A 22473-nucleotide genomic window follows, 5' to 3' on the forward strand; every position below is an offset into this window, starting at 1 on the left:
AATGGGCCTTTTAAGAGCAAATTAAACATTGTATTGTTTTTATCATGTTGACTCTGATAACCTTTACCGAGAACACATTTTCTGTATCTTTTTTATGCGCAATCGTCACAGCAGAGTCAATAACAACATTACAGTACAATACTGTATCGTGTAATCTCTCTCAAAAAAATAAAGAAATTAATTACCATGACGTTGGCGCTTCAGCCATTTTTGGGTCCGGTGCCTCGCACTGACTGTGGCGATCGCAACCAAGAGAAGCACTACGGCCTGAAAAGGACAACGAAAAATGCTCACCACTGATGTCTGGAGTTGAAGTCGTAAAATACCCCGTTCATATGACAAACATTTGCCGCTGGGGGTAAATATACCCACAACGGCAAATTTGCACATCGGGAATTTTTGAACGTGTTTATATGGCATCAAAATCTTAAGTATTAAACTTGAGTATTTCAATTAAATTTAATTACTAATTTCAATAGTTTATGTTAGAAAAAAAATCGACCTATTAAGATTTAATACTATTATTTTTCGCTCAAGTAAGTCATCCATCAAGGAGAAAAATAACATACACTATTATATCAGTCCTGTGTCTTCTCATGGAATTGTTGTAAGACTTTACGAAAACGTTCAATTTTAGCTGTTCACATTTTTTTAACTGTTAACCTTAAAAGTTTATTGTATATGCCGAATGAAGAGTGGTAGCGTTTAACTTATTGTATATTGAAAGGTTCAAGCACCTTTTTGGTACTTTTATATGAGCCTAAAATGTGACCAATTAAGTTTGCTCATGAGGGTGATTTTACCACAGTGGGTTTTTGCGTTTATATGCAGACATTTGTTTTTAAATAATTTGGCGCGTTTTTCGATTTCTCTATAAGCTATATGCCGACATCAGCTCAGAACCTAATCTGTTGTTTTCAAATGTTTTAGGCAACAGGGTTTCTCATGAATGTAGATGCACCACCATCCGAATCATTTAAGTGTTACTTAACATTTCAAACTCCGTCCCAGACCGATTTTATTTTATCACTCCATCAAGTGTAGAAGCCGCGGTGTATAGTTTAAATGAAAACGCAGATAGCAATCTAATGAAAACTCGTGAAAGTCAAACTTGTAAACATAGTACAATGTATGATAAGAACAAATATGAACATGGGTCTAAAAAATGTGAAACAATTTGTTTGATTGCTGCTATGTTTTGTTGTGTATTTTCATATTTCCGCCCGACGTTTTGTCGTATTTTCAAATTTTGGTCCACATTTTGGCATCTTTTCTTATTGCCGTATTTTGTAGTTTCTCTCTACATTTTGCGTATTTACGCCCCGCCGTATGACGTAATTCCGAAGTATAGCATTTGAAAAAAAGCAAAAATTATATCAATCAATATCGGATATAAAGCTACTAGCAAACCATCAGCGCGTCAATTGATCAGGCCCCAATATCACGAAAATACTTAGGTCAAATCTCAAACTCAATATCAACTCATTTTACCATAAAACATCAAAATTTATTGAAAAATAATATGATTTTTCACATTTTAAAACCGCATTTTATTATTGAATATTTTGATTGAAATCGTTGGTCTAGATTTCAAGGGGAAAATATTTTACAGCCAAAAAAGTACTTAGTATATTTTTTGCTTTGGAATTAGTTTTCTTTGAAATATTGTCAAAATCTTTCAATAACATATTCTATGAGAGCATACATTTTCAAAAAGTATAAAAACACAAGATTTTGAATAATACTATGCTTTTATATGGTAAATTGAGTTGAGATTGAGATTGAGACTTAACTTCAGTATTTTCGTGATGTTGGGGCCAATTCTTTTGAACTCATAAACACAATTGATACAATGACATGAACCAAAAAGCGCCATACTACAACAGCGTTAATAAAACATTCTCCTACCTTGGGTTTAACATTCCTTGATTGCATGCATCCCATACAATAAATTCATGTTCTTGGTTTTCAACACTCTTTTACCTACGGGACTTTTCGTCTTGGAAAAGTTACACCAATGCATAAGTTTGAATAAGCAGCTGTACGATATGTCTTGATAGAGTTTTGCACATTCCTACCTGAAGGCGAAAACCAAGTTAACTGGAGCGGAAATATGCCATGTGACGGAACAAAACTACGACGGAATATTATTTGATATATTCGCCCCGCCCTATTGCCTATTGTCGTATTTCTTTTACTATTTTCAACCTGCCATATGGTTTGCGGCGTAAGGTCGAATTGGCAGAAATCAGCCACCTAAAAAATAACTCTAACTCTAAAACATAAGATTTATGCTCTATTTTGAATCAATCGTTTGCAGAAATACCTTTGCTTTTAAATTTTTCTTGGCCTGAAAATATTTTATTAAAAATCGGTTTTTCGCATGTACAAACATTATTTTCTCGTATTTGCATCTTGTTTTAAATGTATTCCGCATCAATAGTATGCGACAATGTTTGAAAAGAAAACAAACTTTGAAAAATAAAACTCATAATAATAAAAAATTATCTCACAGTTTTTGTTAACAGCTCCATCAGCTAGTGTACGTGTGCTTGTCAATACTTTATATTGAATTTAACTATGATATATATTAAAACGGAAGTTTTGACGAAAATTTCATCCAGCCTCCGGCAACCCCCAAACATTATAAAATTAAGAAAACTGAGTTCAGAATAAGTTTTGCTAGTCTTTACTCAATAAATAGCAACTTACATTATCGATGATTATGAGCATATATAGGAACATGATTCCCGATTCAAAATAATATGGGGAATCATTTATTTATTTGTAAATCGGCGTCTAAAACAGTTTACTTTTTTCACAAAGCTCCCGGTTTCTCTCAGAGCTGAACGCATGTTATAGAGACCATATCGTCTCATTGACCTCCTTGCGTTTTATTTAGTTTAGTTTTGCTCAAAGACCTCCTAGTGTTAGATATAGCTCCAATGTTCCCACAGACATACTGGCGTCTCGTATAGCTCTATTCTTCTCATAGATCTCCTTGGGTCTTATATAGCTCCATTTCTCTAACAGATCTCCTTGGGTCTCATATAGCTCCATTTCTCTAATAGACCTCCTTGAGTCTCGTATAGCTCCATTTCTCTAATAGACCTCCTTGGGTCTCATATAGCTCCAATTAAATCATAGATCTCCTTTAGTAGGATATAGCGCCATTGTTCTCATAGATCTTCTTGGGTCTCATATAGCTCCATTTCTCTCATAGATCTCCTTGGGTCTCATATAGCTCCATTTCTCTCATAGATCTCCTTTGGTCTCATATAGCTCCATTTCTCTAACAGATCTCCTTCGGTCTCAAATAGCTCCATTTCTCTAATAGACCTCCTTGAGTCTCGTATAGCTCCATTTCTCTAATAGATCTCCTTGGGTCTCATATAGCTCCATTTCTCTCATAGATCTCCTTGGGTCTCATATAGCTCCATTTCTCTCATAGATCTTCTTGGGTCTCATATAGCTCCATTTCTCTAATAGATCTTCTTGGGTCTCATATAGCTCCATTTCTCTCATAGATCTCCTTTGGTCTCGTATAGCTCCATTTCTCTAATAGATCTCCTTGGGTCTCGTATAGCTCCATTTCTCTAATAGATCTCCTTGAGTCTCGTATAGCTCCATTTCTCTAATAGATCTCCTTGGGTCTCATATAGCTCCATTTCTCTCATAGATCTCCTTGGGTCTCATATAGCTCCATTTCTCTAATAGACCTCCTTGAGTCTCGTATAGCTCCATTTCTCTCATAGATCTCCTTGGGTCTCATATAGCTCCATTTCTCTAACAGATCTCCTTGGGTCTCATATAGCTCCATTTCTCTAATAGACATCCTTGAGTCTCGTATAGCTCCATTTCTCTAATAGGTCTCCTTGGGTCTCATATAGATCCAATTAAATCATAGATCTCCTTTAGTATGATATAGCGCCATTGTTCTCATAGATCTTCTTGGGTCTCATATAGCTCCATTTCTCTCATAGATCTCCTTGGGTCTCATATAGCTCCATTTCTCTCATAGATCTCCTTGGGTCTCATATAGCTCCATTTCTCTAACAGATCTCCTTTGGTCTCATATAGCTCCATTTCTCTCATAGACTTCAATGGATCTCATATAGCTCCATTTCTCTCATAGACCTCATATAGCTCAATTTTTGCCATAGACCTCATTGGGTCTCATATAGCTCCATTTCTCTCATATACCTCATATAGCTCCATTGTTGCCATATACCTCATGGGTTCTCATATAGCTTCATTTCTCTGATATACCTCCTTGTGTCTCATATAGCTCCATTTCACTCATAGACCTCTTTGGGTCTCATATAGCTCCATTTCACTCATAGACCTCTTTGGGTCTCATATAGCTCCATTTCACTCATAGACCTCTTTGGGTCTCATATAGCTCCATTTCTCTCATAGATCTCCTTGGGTCTCATATAGCTCCATTTCTTTCATAGATCTTCTTGGGTCTCATATAGCTCCATTTATCTCATAGACCTCCTTGGGTCTCATATAGCTCCATTTATCTCATAGACCTCATATAGCTCCATTGTTGCCTTAGACCTCATTGGGTTCTCATATAGCTTCATTTCTCTGATATACCTCCTTGTGTCTCATATAGCTCCATTTCACTCATAGACCTCATTGGGTCTCATATAGCTCCATTTCTCTCATATACCTCATGTAGCTCCATTGTTGCCATATATCTCATGGGTTCTCATATAGCTTCATTTCTCTGATATACCTCCTTGTGCCTCATATAGCTCCATTTCACTCATAGACCTCTTTGGGTCTCATATAGCTCCATTTCTCTCATAGATCTCCTTGGGTCTCATATAGCTCCATTTCTCTCATAGATCTCCTTGGGTCTCATATAGCCCCATTTATCTCATAGACCTCATATAGCTCCATTGTTGCCTTAGACCTCATTGGGACTCATATAGCTCCATTTCTCTCAAAGACCTCCTTGGGTCTCATATAGCTCCATTTCTCTCATGGGTCTCATATAGCTTCATTGTTGCCTTAGACCTCCTTGGGTCTCATATAGCTCCATTTCTCTAATAGACCTCCTTGGGTCTCATATAGCTCCATTTCTCTCAAAGATCTCCTTGGGTCTCATATAGCTCCCTTTCTCTCATGGGTCTCATATAGCTCCATTGTTGCCTTAGACCTCCATGGGACTCATATAGCTCCATTTCTCTCAAAGACCTCCTTGGGTCTCATATAGCTCCATTTCTGTCATGGGTCTCATATAGCTCCATTGTTGCCTTAGACCTCCTTGGGTCTCATATAGCTCCATTGTTGCCATAGACCTCCTTGGGTCTCATATAGCTCCATTTCTCTGAATACCTCATTGGGTCTCATATAGCTCCATTTCTCTCATATACCTCATGCAGCTCCATTGTTGCCATAGACCTCATGGGGTCTCATATAGCTCCATTTCTCTCATAGATCTCCTTAGGTCTTATAAAGCTCCATTTCTCTAACAGATCTCCTTGCTCTCATATAGCTCCATTTCTCTCATGGACCTCATTGGGTCTCATATAGCTCCATTTTTCTCATAGATCTCCTTCGGTCTTATAAAGCTCCATTTCACTATATAGATCTCCTTGCGTCTAATATAGCTCCATTTCTCTAATAGACATGACATCCTTGAGTCGGATATAGCTCCAATTCTGTCATAGACCTCCTTGAATCCGATATAGCTCCATTGTTCTCATAGTCCTCCTCGGGTCTCATATAGCTCCATTGTTCTCATAGTCCTCCTCGGGTCTCATATAGCTCCATTGTTCTCATAGTCCTCCTCGGGTCTCATATAGCTCCATTGTTCTCATAGTCCTCCTCGGGTAACATATAGCTCCATTGTTCTCATAGTCCTCCTCGGGTCTCATATAGCTCCATTGTTCTCATAGTCCTCCTCGGGTCTCATATAGCTCCATTGTTCTCATAGTCCTCCTCGGGTCTCATATAGCTCCATTGTTCTCATAGTCCTCCTCGGGTCTCATATAGCTCCATTGTTCTCATAGTCCTCCTCGGGTAACATATAGCTCCATTGTTCTCATAGTCCTCCTCGGGTAACATATAGCTCCATTGTTCTCATAGTCCTCCTCGGGTCTCATATAGCTCCATTGTTCTCATAGTCCTCCTCGGGTCTCATATAGCTCCATTGTTTTCATAGTCCTCCTCGGGTCTCATATAGCTCCATTGTTCTTATAGTCCTCCTCGGGTAACATATAGCTCCATTGTTCTCATAGTCCTCCTCGGGTAACATATAGCTCCATTGTTCTCATAGTCCTCCTCGGGTCTCATATAGCTCCATTGTTCTCATAGTCCTCCTCGGGGCTCCATTGTTCTCATAGTCCTCCTCGGGTAACATATAGCTCCATTGTTCTCACAGTCCTCCTCGGGTAACATATAGCTCCATTGTTCTCATAGTCCTCCTCGGGTAACATATAGCTCCATTGTTCTCATAGTCCTCCTCGGGTCTCATATAGCTCCATTGTTCTCATAGTCCTCCTCGGGTAACATATAGCTCCATTTCTCTCATAGACCTCCTTTGGTCTTAAATTGCTCCATTTCTCTCATAAATATTATGTTGCTCGTATAGCTGCATTTCCTTCATACACGTTACGGCATATTATAAAGCTTTGTTGTTGCATAGCCAACCTATATCTTCATTTTTCTCATAAACCTCATGTTTCACATCGCTCCATTTATCTCATAGACCTCCTTGCTTCAAAAATAACGCTCCATGTTGCTCATTTACCTACTGGCGTCTCTTATAGCTCAATTGGTTTCATACACGACCTAGCGTCTTATAGAGCTCCATTGTCCTTGACTGCCTTCTGGTGTCATCTATACCTCCATTGTTCTCATAGACCTGTTTGCATCTCATATAACTTTATTGTCTCACTAACATCCTGGCATCTCATATGGCTTCATGTTTCTTATAAACCTCCTATCGGCTAATATAGCTCCATTTGTCGCATAAACCTCTCGGCATATCATACAGCTTCAGTTTTCTCATAAACGTCCTGACGTCTGATATTTCTCAATTTGTTTCATAGACCTCGTGGCTTCTCATTAATCCATACCTCTAATTAACAACCAAGTGTCTCTTATAGTTCCATTTGATAGCTCCATTTCTTTCATAGACCCCGTGGCTTCTCATTGACCCATGTTTCTCATTAACAACCAGTAGTCTCTTATAGCTCCATTTGTTCCATAGATTTCGTGGCTTCTCATTGATCCATATCTCTCATCAACAACCACGCGTCTCTTATAGCTCCATTTCTTTCATAGATTTCGTGGCTTCTCATTGATCCATATCTCTCATCAACAACCACGCGTCTCTTATAGCTCCATTTGTTCCATAGACCCCGTGGCTTCTCATTGACCCATATCTCTCATCAACAACCACGCGTCTCTTATAGCTCCATTTGTTCCATAGATTTCGTGGCTTCTCATTGATCCATATCTCTCATCAACAACCACGCGTCTCTTATAGCTCCATTTGTTCCATAGACCTCGTGGCTATTCATTGACCCATGTCTCTCATCAACAACCACGCGTCTCTGAAAGCTCCATTTGTTCCATAGATTTCGTGGCTTCTCATTGACCCATGTCTCTCATTAACAACCACGCGTCTCTTATAGCTCCATTTGTTCCATAGATCCCGTGGCTTCTCATTGACCCATATCTCTCATCAACAACCACGCGTCTCTGATAGCTCCATTTGTTCCATAGATTTCGTGGCTTCTCATTGACCCATGTCTCTCATCAACAACCACGCGTCTCTTATAGCTCCATATGTTCCATAAATTTCGTGGCTTCTCATTGACCCATGTCTCGCATTAACAACCACGCGTCTCTTATAGCTCCATTTGTTTCATAGATTTCGTGGCTTCTCATTGACCCATGTCTCTCATCAACAACCACGCGTCTCTTATAGCTCCATTTGTTCCATAGACCCCCGTGGCTTCTCATTGACCCATGTCTCTCATCAACAACCACGCGTCTCTTATAGCTCCATTTGTTCCATAGATCTCGTGGCTTCTCATTGACCCATATCTCTCATCAACAACCACGCGTCTCTTATAGCTCCATTTGTTCCATAGACCCCGTGGCTTCTCATTGACCCATGTCTCTCATTAACAACCACGCGTCTCTTATAGCTCCATTTGTTCCATAGACCCCGTGGCTTCTCATTGACCCATGTCTCTCATCAACAACCACGCGTCTCTTATAGCTCCATTTGTTCCATAGACCCCGTGGCTTCTCATTGACCCATGTCTCTCATTAACAACCACGCGTCTCTTATAGCTCCATTTGTTCCATAGACCTCGTGGCTTCTCATTAACCCATATCTCTCATCAACAACCACGCGTCTCTTATAGCTCCATTTGTTCCATAGACCCCGTGGCTTCTCATTGACCCATGTCTCTCATCAACAACCACGCGTCTCTTATAGCTCCATTTGTTCCATAGACCTCGTGGCTTCTCATTAACCCATATCTCTCATCAACAACCACGCGTCTCTAATAGCTCCATTTGTTCCATAGACCCCGTGGCTTCTCATTGACCCATGTCTCTCATCAACAACCACGCGTCTCTTATAGCTCCATTTGTTCCATAGACCTCGTGGCTTCTCATTGACCCATGTCTCTCATCAACAACCACGCGTCTCTTATAGCTCCATTTGTTCCATAGATTTCGTGGCTTCTCATTGACCCATGTCTCTCATTAACAACCACGCGTCTCTTATAGCTCCATTTGTTCCATAGATTTCGTGGCTTCTCATTGACCCATGTCTCTCATCAACAACCACGCGTCTCTTATAGCTCCATTTGTTCCATAGATTTCGTGGCTTCTCATTGACCCATGTCTCTCATCAACAACCACGCGTCTCTTACAGCTCCATTTGTTCCATAGATTTCGTGGCTTCTCATTGACCCATGTCTCTCATCAACAACCACGCGTCTCTTATAGCTCCATTTGTTCCATAGATTTCGTGGCTTCTCATTGACCCATGTCTCTCATCAACAACCACGCGTCTCTTATAGCTCCATTTGTTCCATAGATTTCGTGGCTTCTCATTGACCCATGTCTCTCATTAACAACCACGCGTCTCTTATAGCTCCATTTGTTCCATAGATTTCGTGGCTTCTCATTGACCCATGTCTCTCATCAACAACCACGCGTCTCTTATAGCTCCATTTGTTCCATAGATTTCGTGGCTTCTCATTGACCCATGTCTCTCATCAACAACCACGCGTCTCTTATAGCTCCATTTGTTCCATAGATTTCGTGGCTTCTCATTGACCCATGTCTCTCATCAACAACCACGCGTCTCTTGTAGCTCCATTTGTTCCATAGATTTCGTGGCTTCTCATTGACCCATGTCTCTCATCAACAACCACGCGTCTCTGATAGCTCCATTTGTTCCATAGACCCCGTGGCTTCTCATTGACCCATGTCTCTCATCAACAACCACGCGTCTCTAATAGCTCCATTTGTACCATAGATCTCGTGGCTTCCCATTGACCCATATCTCTCATCAACAACCACGCGTCTCTTGTAGCTCCATTTGTACCATAGACCTCGTGGCTTCTCATTGACCCATGTCTCTCATCAACAACCACGCGTCTCTAATAGCTCCATTTGTACCATAGATCTCGTGGCTTCCCATTGACCCATATCTCTCATCAACAACCACGCGTCTCTAATAGCTCCATTTGTTCCATACACCCCTTGGCTTCTCATTGACCCATGTCTCTCATCAACAACCACGCGTCTCTAATAGCTCCATTTGTACCATAGACCTCGTGGCTTCTCATTGACCCATGTCTCTCATCAACAACCACGCGTCTCTAATAGCTCCATTTGTACCATAGATCTCGTGGCTTCTCATTGACCCATGTCTCTCATCAACAACCACGCGTCTCTGATAGCTCCATTTGTTCCATAGACCCCGTGGCTTCTCATTGACCCATGTCTCTCATCAACAACCACGCGTCTCTAATAGCTCCATTTGTACCATAGACCTCGTGGCTTCCCATTGACCCATATCTCTCATCAACAACCACGCGTCTCTTGTAGCTCCATTTGTACCATAGACCCCGTGGCTTCTCATTGACCCATGTCTCTCATCAACAACCACGCGTCTCTAATAGCTCCATTTGTACCATAGATCTCGTGGCTTCCCATTGACCCATATCTCTCATCAACAACCACGCGTCTCTAATAGCTCCATTTGTACCATAGATCTCGTGGCTTCCCATTGACCCATATCTCTCATCAACAACCACGCGTCTCTAATAGCTCCATTTGTACCATAGACCTCGTGGCTTCTCATTGACCCATGTCTCTCATCAACAACCACGCGTCTCTAATAGCTCCATTTGTACCATAGATCTCGTGGCTTCCCATTGACCCATATCTCTCATCAACAACCACGCGTCTCTTGTAGCTCCATTTGTACCATAGACCTCGTGGCTTCTCATTGACCCATGTCTCTCATCAACAACCACGCGTCTCTGATAGCTCCATTTGTACCATAGATCTCGTGGCTTCTCATTGACCCATATCTCTCATCAACAACCACGCGTCTCTTATAGCTCCATTTGTTCCATAGACCTCGTGGCTTCTCATTAACCCATATCTCTCATCAACAACCACGCGTCTCTTATAGCTCCATTTGTTCCATAGATTTCGTGGCTTCTCATTGACCCATGTTTCTCATTAACAATCACGCGTCTCTTACAGCTCCATTTGTTCCATAGACCTCGTGGCTTCTCATTTACCCATGTTTCTCATCAACAACCACGCGTCTCTTATAGCTCCATTTGTTCCAGAGATTTCGTGGCTTCTCATTGACCCATATCTCTCATCAACAACCACGCGTCTCTTATAGCTCCATTTGTTCCATAGACCTCGTGGCTTCTCATTGACCCATATCTCTCATCAACAACCACGCGTCTCTGAAAGCTCCATTTGTTCCATAGATTTCGTGGCTTCTCATTGACCCATGTCTCTCATCAACAACCACGCGTCTCTTATAGCTCCATTTGTTCCATAGATCTCGTGGCTTCTCATTGACCCATGTTTCTCATTAACAACCAGTCGTCTCTTATAGCTCCATTTGTTCCAGAGATTTCGTGGCTTCTCATTGACCCATGTTTCTCATTAACAACCAGTCGTCTCTTATAGCTCCATTTGTTCCATAGATCTCGTGGCTTCTCATTGACCCATGTTTCTCATTAACAACCAGTCGTCTCTAATAGCTCCATTTGTACCATAGATCTCGTGGCTTCCCATTGACCCATATCTCTCATCAACAACCACGCGTCTCTTGTAGCTCCATTTGTACCATAGACCTCGTGGCTTCTCATTGACCCATGTCTCTCATCAACAACCACGCGTCTCTAATAGCTCCATTTGTACCATAGATCTCGTGGCTTCCCATTGACCCATATCTCTCATCAACAACCACGCGTCTCTTATAGCTCCATTTGTTCCATAGACCCCGTGGCTTCTCATTGACCCATGTCTCTCATCAACAACCACGCGTCTCTAATAGCTCCATTTGTACCATAGACCTCGTGGCTTCTCATTGACCCATGTCTCTCATCAACAACCACGCGTCTCTTATAGCTCCATTTGTACCATAGATCTCGTGGCTTCTCATTGACCCATGTCTCTCATCAACAACCACGCGTCTCTGATAGCTCCATTTGTTCCATAGACCCCGTGGCTTCTCATTGACCCATGTCTCTCATCAACAACCACGCGTCTCTAATAGCTCCATTTGTACCATAGACCTCGTGGCTTCCCATTGACCCATATCTCTCATCAACAACCACGCGTCTCTTGTAGCTCCATTTGTACCATAGACCCCGTGGCTTCTCATTGACCCATGTCTCTCATCAACAACCACGCGTCTCTAATAGCTCCATTTGTACCATAGATCTCGTGGCTTCCCATTGACCCATATCTCTCATCAACAACCACGCGTCTCTAATAGCTCCATTTGTACCATAGACCTCGTGGCTTCCCATTGACCCATATCTCTCATCAACAACCACGCGTCTCTAATAGCTCCATTTGTACCATAGATCTCGTGGCTTCCCATTGACCCATATCTCTCATCAACAACCACGCGTCTCTAATAGCTCCATTTGTACCATAGATCTCGTGGCTTCCCATTGACCCATATCTCTCATCAACAACCACGCGTCTCTAATAGCTCCATTTGTTCCATAGACCCCGTGGCTTCTCATTGACCCATGTCTCTCATCAACAACCACGCGTCTCTAATAGCTCCATTTGTACCATAGACCTCGTGGCTTCTCATTGACCCATGTCTCTCATCAACAACCACGCGTCTCTAATAGCTCCATTTGTACCATAGATCTCGTGGCTTCTCATTGACCCATGTCTCTCATCAACAACCACGCGTCTCTGATAGCTCCATTTGTTCCATAGACCCCGTGGCTTCTCATTGACCCATGTCTCTCATCAACAACCACGCGTCTCTAATAGCTCCATTTGTACCATAGACCTCGTGGCTTCCCATTGACCCATATCTCTCATCAACAACCACGCGTCTCTTGTAGCTCCATTTGTACCATAGACCCCGTGGCTTCTCATTGACCCATGTCTCTCATCAACAACCACGCGTCTCTAATAGCTCCATTTGTACCATAGATCTCGTGGCTTCCCATTGACCCATATCTCTCATCAACAACCACGCGTCTCTAATAGCTCCATTTGTACCATAGATCTCGTGGCTTCCCATTGACCCATATCTCTCATCAACAACCACGCGTCTCTAATAGCTCCATTTGTACCATAGATCTCGTGGCTTCCCATTGACCCATATCTCTCATCAACAACCACGCGTCTCTAATAGCTCCATTTGTACCATAGATCTCGTGGCTTCCCATTGACCCATATCTCTCATCAACAACCACGCGTCTCTAATAGCTCCATTTGTACCATAGATCTCGTGGCTTCCCATTGACCCATATCTCTCATCAACAACCACGCGTCTCTTATAGCTCCATTTGTTCCATAGATCCCGTGGCTTCTCATTGACCCATATCTCTCATCAACAACCACGCGTCTCTTGTAGCTCCATTTGTACCATAGACCTCGTGGCTTCTCATTGACCCATGTCTCTCATCAACAACCACGCGTCTCTGATAGCTCCATTTGTACCATAGATCTCGTGGCTTCTCATTGACCCATATCTCTCATCAACAACCACGCGTCTCTTATAGCTCCATTTGTTCCATAGACCTCGTGGCTTCTCATTAACCCATATCTCTCATCAACAACCACGCGTCTCTTATAGCTCCATTTGTTCCATAGATTTCGTGGCTTCTCATTGACCCATGTTTCTCATTAACAATCACGCGTCTCTTACAGCTCCATTTGTTCCATAGACCTCGTGGCTTCTCATTTACCCATGTTTCTCATCAACAACCACGCGTCTCTTATAGCTCCATTTGTTCCAGAGATTTCGTGGCTTCTCATTGACCCATATCTCTCATCAACAACCACGCGTCTCTTATAGCTCCATTTGTTCCATAGACCTCGTGGCTTCTCATTGACCCATATCTCTCATCAACAACCACGCGTCTCTTATAGCTCCATTTGTTCCATAGATTTCGTGGCTTCTCATTGACCCATGTCTCTCATCAACAACCACGCGTCTCTTATAGCTCCATTTGTTCCATAGATCTCGTGGCTTCTCATTGACCCATGTTTCTCATTAACAACCAGTCGTCTCTTATAGCTCCATTTGTTCCAGAGATTTCGTGGCTTCTCATTGACCCATGTTTCTCATTAACAACCAGTCGTCTCTTATAGCTCCATTTGTTCCATAGATCTCGTGGCTTCTCATTGACCCATGTTTCTCATTAACAACCAGTCGTCTCTAATAGCTCCATTTGTACCATAGATCTCGTGGCTTCCCATTGACCCATATCTCTCATCAACAACCACGCGTCTCTTGTAGCTCCATTTGTACCATAGACCTCGTGGCTTCTCATTGACCCATGTCTCTCATCAACAACCACGCGTCTCTAATAGCTCCATTTGTACCATAGATCTCGTGGCTTCCCATTGACCCATATCTCTCATCAACAACCACGCGTCTCTAATAGCTCCATTTGTTCCATAGACCCCGTGGCTTCTCATTGACCCATGTCTCTCATCAACAACCACGCGTCTCTAATAGCTCCATTTGTACCATAGACCTCGTGGCTTCTCATTGACCCATGTCTCTCATCAACAACCACGCGTCTCTAATAGCTCCATTTGTACCATAGATCTCGTGGCTTCTCATTGACCCATGTCTCTCATCAACAACCACGCGTCTCTGATAGCTCCATTTGTTCCATAGACCCCGTGGCTTCTCATTGACCCATGTCTCTCATCAACAACCACGCGTCTCTAATAGCTCCATTTGTACCATAGACCTCGTGGCTTCCCATTGACCCATATCTCTCATCAACAACCACGCGTCTCTTGTAGCTCCATTTGTACCATAGACCCCGTGGCTTCTCATTGACCCATGTCTCTCATCTACAACCACGCGTCTCTAATAGCTCCATTTGTACCATAGATCTCGTGGCTTCCCATTGACCCATATCTCTCATCAACAACCACGCGTCTCTAATAGCACATTTGTACCATAGATCTCGTGGCTTCCCATTGACCCATATCTCTCATCAACAACCACGCGTCTCTTGTAGCTCCATTTGTACCATAGACCTCGTGGCTTCTCATTGACCCATGTCTCTCATCAACAACCACGCGTCTCTAATAGCTCCATTTGTACCATAGACCTCGTGGCTTCCCATTGACCCATATCTCTCATCAACAACCACGCGTCTCTAATAGCTCCATTTGTACCATAGATCTCGTGGCTTCCCATTGACCCATATCTCTCATCAACAACCACGCGTCTCTAATAGCTCCATTTGTACCATAGATCTCGTGGCTTCCCATTGACCCATATCTCTCATCAACAACCACGCGTCTCTAATAGCTAGATTTGTACCATAGATCTCGTGGCTTCCCATTGACCCATATCTCTCATCAACAACCACGCGTCTCTTATAGCTCCATTTGTTCCATAGATCCCGTGGCTTCTCATTGACCCATATCTCTCATCAACAACCACGCGTCTCTTGTAGCTCCATTTGTACCATAGACCTCGTGGCTTCTCATTGACCCATGTCTCTCATCAACAACCACGCGTCTCTAATAGCTCCATTTGTACCATAGATCTCGTGGCTTCCCATTGACCCATATCTCTCATCAACAACCACGCGTCTCTTGTAGCTCCATTTGTACCATAGACCTCGTGGCTTCTCATTGACCCATGTCTCTCATCAACAACCACGCGTCTCTGATAGCTCCATTTGTACCATAGATCTCGTGGCTTCTCATTGACCCATATCTCTCATCAACAACCACGCGTCTCTTATAGCTCCATTTGTTCCATAGACCTCGTGGCTTCTCATTAACCCATATCTCTCATCAACAACCACGCGTCTCTTATAGCTCCATTTGTTCCATAGATTTCGTGGCTTCTCATTGACCCATGTTTCTCATTAACAATCACGCGTCTCTTACAGCTCCATTTGTTCCATAGACCTCGTGGCTTCTCATTTACCCATGTTTCTCATCAACAACCACGCGTCTCTTATAGCTCCATTTGTTCCAGAGATTTCGTGGCTTCTCATTGACCCATATCTCTCATCAACAACCACGCGTCTCTTATAGCTCCATTTGTTCCATAGACCTCGTGGCTTCTCATTGACCCATATCTCTCATCAACAACCACGCGTCTCTTATAGCTCCATTTGTTCCATAGATTTCGTGGCTTCTCATTGACCCATGTCTCTCATCAACAACCACGCGTCTCTTATAGCTCCATTTGTTCCATAGATCTCGTGGCTTCTCATTGACCCATGTTTCTCATTAACAACCAGTCGTCTCTTATAGCTCCATTTGTTCCAGAGATTTCGTGGCTTCTCATTGACCCATGTTTCTCATTAACAACCAGTCGTCTCTTATAGCTCCATTTGTTCCATAGATCTCGTGGCTTCTCATTGACCCATGTTTCTCATTAACAACCAGTCGTCTCTAATAGCTCCATTTGTACCATAGACCTCGTGGCTTCCCATTGACCCATATCTCTCATCAACAACCACGCGTCTCTTGTAGCTCCATTTGTACCATAGATTTCGTGGCTTCTCATTGACCCATGTCTCTCATCAACAACCACGCGTCTCTTATAGCTCCATTTGTTCCATAGATCTCGTGGCTTCTCATTGACCCATGTTTCTCATTAACAACCAGTCGTCTCTTATAGCTCCATTTGTTCCAGAGATTTCGTGGCTTCTCATTGACCCATGTTTCTCATTAACAACCAGTCGTCTCTTATAGCTCCATTTGTTCCATAGATCTCGTGGCTTCTCATTGACCCATGTTTCTCATTAACAACCAGTCGTCTCTAATAGCTCCATTTGTACCATAGATCTCGTGGCTTCCCATTGACCCATATCTCTCATCAACAACCACGCGTCTCTAATAGCTCCATTTGTACCATAGATCTCGTGGCTTCCCATTGACCCATATCTCTCATCAACAACCACGCGTCTCTTGTAGCTCCATTTGTACCATAGACCTCGTGGCTTCTCATTGACCCATGTCTCTCATCAACAACCACGCGTCTCTAATAGCTCCATTTGTACCATAGATCTCGTGGCTTCCCATTGACCCATATCTCTCATCAACAACCACGCGTCTCTAATAGCTCCATTTGTTCCATAGACCCCGTGGCTTCTCATTGACCCATGTCTCTCATCAACAACCACGCGTCTCTTATAGCTCCATTTGTTCCATAGACCCCGTGGCTTCTCATTGACCCATGTCTCTCATCAACAACCACGCGTCTCTAATAGCTCCATTTGTACCATAGATCTCGTGGCTTCCCATTGACCCATATCTCTCATCAACAACCACGCGTCTCTTGTAGCTCCATTTGTACCATAGACCCCGTGGCTTCTCATTGACCCATGTCTCTCATCTACAACCACGCGTCTCTAATAGCTCCATTTGTACCATAGATCTCGTGGCTTCCCATTGACCCATATCTCTCATCAACAACCACGCGTCTCTAATAGCACATTTGTACCATAGATCTCGTGGCTTCCCATTGACCCATATCTCTCATCAACAACCACGCGTCTCTTGTAGCTCCATTTGTACCATAGACCTCGTGGCTTCTCATTGACCCATGTCTCTCATCAACAACCACGCGTCTCTAATAGCTCCATTTGTACCATAGACCTCGTGGCTTCCCATTGACCCATATCTCTCATCAACAACCACGCGTCTCTAATAGCACATTTGTACCATAGATCTCGTGGCTTCCCATTGACCCATATCTCTCATCAACAACCACGCGTCTCTGATAGCTCCATTTGTACCATAGATCTCGTGGCTTCCCATTGACCCATATCTCTCATCAACAACCACGCGTCTCTTGTAGCTCCATTTGTACCATAGACCTCGTGGCTTCTCATTGACCCATGTCTCTCATCAACAACCACGCGTCTCTGATAGCTCCATTTGTACCATAGATCTCGTGGCTTCTCATTGACCCATATCTCTCATCAACAACCACGCGTCTCTTATAGCTCCATTTGTTCCATAGACCTCGTGGCTTCTCATTAACCCATATCTCTCATCAACAACCACGCGTCTCTTATAGCTCCATTTGTTCCATAGATTTCGTGGCTTCTCATTGACCCATGTTTCTCATTAACAATCACGCGTCTCTTACAGCTCCATTTGTTCCATAGACCTCGTGGCTTCTCATTTACCCATGTTTCTCATCAACAACCACGCGTCTCTTATAGCTCCATTTGTTCCAGAGATTTCGTGGCTTCTCATTGACCCATATCTCTCATCAACAACCACGCGTCTCTTATAGCTCCATTTGTTCCATAGACCTCGTGGCTTCTCATTGACCCATATCTCTCATCAACAACCACGCGTCTCTTATAGCTCCATTTGTTCCATAGATCTCGTGGCTTCTCATTGACCCATGTTTCTCATTAACAACCAGTCGTCTCTTATAGCTCCATTTGTTCCAGAGATTTCGTGGCTTCTCATTGACCCATGTTTCTCATTAACAACCAGTCGTCTCTTATAGCTCCATTTGTTCCAGAGATTTCGTGGCTTCTCATTGACCCATGTTTCTCATTAACAACCAGTCGTCTCTTATAGCTCCATTTGTTCCATAGATCTCGTGGCTTCTCATTGACCCATGTTTCTCATTAACAACCAGTCGTCTCTAATAGCTCCATTTGTACCATAGACCTCGTGGCTTCCCATTGACCCATATCTCTCATCAACAACCACGCGTCTCTTGTAGCTCCATTTGTACCATAGATTTCGTGGCTTCTCATTGACCCATGTCTCTCATCAACAACCACGCGTCTCTTATAGCTCCATTTGTTCCATAGATCTCGTGGCTTCTCATTGACCCATGTTTCTCATTAACAACCAGTCGTCTCTTATAGCTCCATTTGTTCCAGAGATTTCGTGGCTTCTCATTGACCCATGTTTCTCATTAACAACCAGTCGTCTCTTATAGCTCCATTTGTTCCATAGATCTCGTGGCTTCTCATTGACCCATGTTTCTCATTAACAACCAGTCGTCTCTAATAGCTCCATTTGTACCATAGATCTCGTGGCTTCCCATTGACCCATATCTCTCATCAACAACCACGCGTCTCTAATAGCTCCATTTGTACCATAGATCTCGTGGCTTCCCATTGACCCATATCTCTCATCAACAACCACGCGTCTCTTGTAGCTCCATTTGTACCATAGACCTCGTGGCTTCTCATTGACCCATGTCTCTCATCAACAACCACGCGTCTCTAATAGCTCCATTTGTACCATAGATCTCGTGGCTTCCCATTGACCCATATCTCTCATCAACAACCACGCGTCTCTAATAGCTCCATTTGTTCCATAGACCCCGTGGCTTCTCATTGACCCATGTCTCTCATCAACAACCACGCGTCTCTAATAGCTCCATTTGTTCCATAGACCCCGTGGCTTCTCATTGACCCATGTCTCTCATCAACAACCACGCGTCTCTAATAGCTCCATTTGTACCATAGATCTCGTGGCTTCCCATTGACCCATATCTCTCATCAACAACCACGCGTCTCTTGTAGCTCCATTTGTACCATAGACCCCGTGGCTTCTCATTGACCCATGTCTCTCATCTACAACCACGCGTCTCTAATAGCTCCATTTGTACCATAGATCTCGTGGCTTCCCATTGACCCATATCTCTCATCAACAACCACGCGTCTCTAATAGCACATTTGTACCATAGATCTCGTGGCTTCCCATTGACCCATATCTCTCATCAACAACCACGCGTCTCTTGTAGCTCCATTTGTACCATAGACCTCGTGGCTTCTCATTGACCCATGTCTCTCATCAACAACCACGCGTCTCTAATAGCTCCATTTGTACCATAGACCTCGTGGCTTCCCATTGACCCATATCTCTCATCAACAACCACGCGTCTCTAATAGCACATTTGTACCATAGATCTCGTGGCTTCCCATTGACCCATATCTCTCATCAACAACCACGCGTCTCTGATAGCTCCATTTGTACCATAGATCTCGTGGCTTCCCATTGACCCATATCTCTCATCAACAACCACGCGTCTCTTGTAGCTCCATTTGTACCATAGACCTCGTGGCTTCTCATTGACCCATGTCTCTCATCAACAACCACGCGTCTCTGATAGCTCCATTTGTACCATAGATCTCGTGGCTTCTCATTGACCCATATCTCTCATCAACAACCACGCGTCTCTTATAGCTCCATTTGTTCCATAGACCTCGTGGCTTCTCATTAACCCATATCTCTCATCAACAACCACGCGTCTCTTATAGCTCCATTTGTTCCATAGATTTCGTGGCTTCTCATTGACCCATGTTTCTCATTAACAATCACGCGTCTCTTACAGCTCCATTTGTTCCATAGACCTCGTGGCTTCTCATTTACCCATGTTTCTCATCAACAACCACGCGTCTCTTATAGCTCCATTTGTTCCAGAGATTTCGTGGCTTCTCATTGACCCATATCTCTCATCAACAACCACGCGTCTCTTATAGCTCCATTTGTTCCATAGACCTCGTGGCTTCTCATTGACCCATATCTCTCATCAACAACCACGCGTCTCTTATAGCTCCATTTGTTCCATAGATTTCGTGGCTTCTCATTGACCCATGTCTCTCATCAACAACCACGCGTCTCTTATAGCTCCATTTGTTCCATAGATCTCGTGGCTTCTCATTGACCCATGTTTCTCATTAACAACCACGCGTCTCTTATAGCTCCATTTGTTCCAGAGATTTCGTGGCTTCTCATTGACCCATGTTTCTCATTAACAACCAGTCGTCTCTTATAGCTCCATTTGTTCCATAGATCTCGTGGCTTCTCATTGACCCATGTTTCTCATTAACAACCAGTCGTCTCTTATAGCTCCATTTGTTTCATAGATCTCGTGGCTTCTCATTGACCCATGTTTCTCATTAACAACCACGCGTCTCTTATAGCTCCATTTGTTCCATAGATCTCGTGGCTTCTCATTGACCCATGTTTCTCATTAACAACCAGTCGTCTCTTATAGCTCCATTTGTTCCAGAGATTTCGTGGCTTCTCATTGACCCATGTTTTTCATCAACAACCACGCGTCTCTTATAGCTCCATTTGTTCCATAGACCTCGTGGCTTCTCATTGATCCATATCTCCTATCAACAGCCACGCGTCTCTTATAGCTCCATTTGTTCCATAGACCTCGTGGTTTCTCATTGACCACTGCCTCTCATTAACAACCACACGTCTCGTATAGCTCCATTTTATTCATAGACCTCGTGGCTTCTCAGTGACCAGTGTCTCCGAAGGTCCCGTTGTGCGTTTTATAGATCTCACAGCGCCTCATAAAGCTACTGGCATTCCAGTCGTCTCATAGAATTCTCGGCTTCTCATAAAAATTATGTCGTCTTATAGAACTTATTAGTTATTTCTTATCACCGCTTATCACCAAACTTGTTGTCCTTAAAAGAGAACGGGGGAACGGCAGTTAACGCTTTTGTTTATTTTGTAATTATTGATTAATGTTGGTACAAGTGTGAAAAAAGCCATACAAACTAGTTATAGCCCACGTTAAAACCTTCATTTTCAGCCTATGAAATGGCAGATAGGCAATAATTAAAAAATGGGCTTAATAATTAAGAATTTCAACTTTCGTGGGTGTTTAAAGGTCCGCCTACTGCCACTTATACTGATACACACTACCTGTATACGATTTTGCGCTGACAATGTGTCAGCCAATGAGCTTGTATTCTAAGTCGGTTAAATTACCTGAACAAGAATGTTAATGAATATGAAAGGCTTGTTCGCTTCACTCACACCGCCAAATCGTAATCAAGATTTTACTTCATGTCATCTAACTATTAGGTAGACTCATTTTCCAGTAAGCTCGGTTTCACTGACCATTCCGGTGCAGAAATCCCATCATTTATCGTTATGCACCAGTCAATTGTAACCACGGCCCCCACAGGTCCGGGGAATAGCGGAGACTTTGACTTTCGGTTCAGCCAACTCCGGCTAAAATCCCCGCCCTGCGGGGATGAACTGATGGTTAAATCCCCGCCAAATGCCCATGCACCCAATGGACCTTAGGTTAGGCCCATTCCGCGCTATATTATGCGCGAAGACATAACCACCGCATTGACCCGGCACTGCGGGGCCACCTGAAAGGTAAAAACACGGCCAATTTCCCCGGCTATCCCCGGTTTACCCCCGGACGGGGGTGGGGCGTGGTTACGATTGACTGGTGCATTATAGCTATTTCGATGCATGTGTGCCATATTTGTGATGGTTGTATTTGTGTATGGGATGTATATACAGGGTTGTTGTTGTTGTTGTTGTTTTACTACTGACTACTTTTTGTGATATTTGAAATTGGACCTGTTATGACTTTTTTTGCATTTATTTGAAGCCAAAATACTTCTTTGTAAAATTATGTTCAGTATAATGTTTATATATTATCCATCTGAATATAAAACTTTTAAAATTTAAAGTTTAAATTGAGTCCCAGGCACCCAATTGCCACATAATTGTTCATCGGATAATGTGATATTTTAGTGTAATTCAATTTGTGTAAATGTGTTCAGTTCGAACTGGTCGTTATCCTTTAGATATTCTAAATTAGTTTTAATGTAATAAATTAATCGCTTATCAACGTCAAAAACGTTTAAGGCGACGTAACACGCGCAACATGCGTGTCACTTCAAAGTTTGATGGCTGATTTTGTTTTGAACATATAAAATAAATTTAGTGCAGTTTACC

General features: G+C 42.9%; 1 pseudogene; it reads right to left on the reverse strand.

The window, feature by feature from the left end:
• Window positions 1-3673: 3673 nt before the first annotated feature.
• The window catches only part of LOC128223456 (peroxidasin homolog), a 57482-nt pseudogene continuing 38682 nt past the window's right edge, over window positions 3674-22473 (reverse strand).

The sequence above is a fragment of the Mya arenaria genome, chromosome 17, assembly GCF_026914265.1.
Source record: "Mya arenaria isolate MELC-2E11 chromosome 17, ASM2691426v1".
Classification (NCBI taxonomy): domain Eukaryota; kingdom Metazoa; phylum Mollusca; class Bivalvia; order Myida; family Myidae; genus Mya; species Mya arenaria.